Source organism: Nematolebias whitei, chromosome 22, assembly GCF_014905685.2.
Source record: "Nematolebias whitei isolate Nwh7 chromosome 22, NemWhi1, whole genome shotgun sequence".
NCBI lineage: Eukaryota > Metazoa > Chordata > Actinopteri > Cyprinodontiformes > Rivulidae > Nematolebias > Nematolebias whitei.
In genome coordinates, this window is record NC_056519.1 from 7378976 (window position 1) to 7380220 (window position 1245).

Here is a 1245-nt window from a genome sequence, read left to right on the forward strand (position 1 = left end):
AAAATACAGTAGTGCACTTTGCATGTTTAGAAATACCTGCCCTGGAAAGACCTCATCATGCCGTATAGTTCTTGCCTTGTTGCTGTTCTCTGCCACGGTGTTTGATTTTTTTGACACAGAACCATCCATCGCCTCACTTTGGTAGCAGCCTTTGGGTTCAACACTGTTTTTTTTACCTCCTTTAACTATTTTTTTATTGTTTCAACTTGCAAATAAAATCTATAATCATCAGCTCCAGTTGGGTGTATTGATTTACTTTATCTTCTGTTTCTAGACAATAAACTGTGCACAGCGCTGCACTTCGTGACTTCTTTGTTCAAGCACCTTCTTCAAGATGAGCCTTTTTTAATGTCAAAGTTCCCAAGAATGACGCACGCAGCAGCTTTTTTTTATCAGCCCTTGAAAGCTTTTTTCCACCTTTTGTCAAAGTGGCCTTGGTAAATTCTCTCTCAGGCCAGTGTCCTTTGAGTGGCTCCCTGTGGGTGGCGTTCAGCAGCAGTTCATGTGAGGATGATTGAAATAATTAAAAACTTAACGTTCTCTAACCCTGGGAGTCGCAGTAAGGTGATTTGTTCTCGTTGCAGGGTTTATTGTGATAATAGGTTAGCCATTTGTTCTCTGAATTATCTGTGGCTGAATTATGATGCACCGGCTATCAGCTCTGATGTAAGAGTGGAACATGATCGGATCGTGCCCTCGTTTCAGAGGCAGGAGCTGTGGCACGTCGCCTGGCCTTGTCCCTCTGGGCGATAATAAAGTTATCGTCTCTTTTATCTTTCAAAGGGAGAGAAAACTCGAAGCTGGTGTTTCTGTGCAGACCGTGCTGCTTCTGTTCCTCGCCTTTGCTTTTTTTTTTATCGTCCTTATTCCCAGCTCGTGGTCGGTCTGTTCCACTCGTTTAAAAAGCCGACCTTGCAGAAACTTGACAAACAGAATGAAAGAGATTATTTAGCCTTTTCTGCCTTTTATTTTTCCTCATAGAAAATGGACTGAGCTCATTTTACATCCATCAGATCTGTAGATCTGTTTACAACCTTTCACTGCTCCCTCTACATTTTGTTCTGCTTCAGCTTCTTTCAACTTCCTTGTGCAAATTTTAACATTTTCAGCTACTTTCAGCTAATTTCAGCTGTTTTGTGCTCCTTTCATATTCTTTCTGCTAACTACTACATTTTTGTGCTTCTTCTAACTTCTTTCTTTTTTTTAGTTTCTTCTTATTATGCTCCTTTCTGATTATTTCTTCAA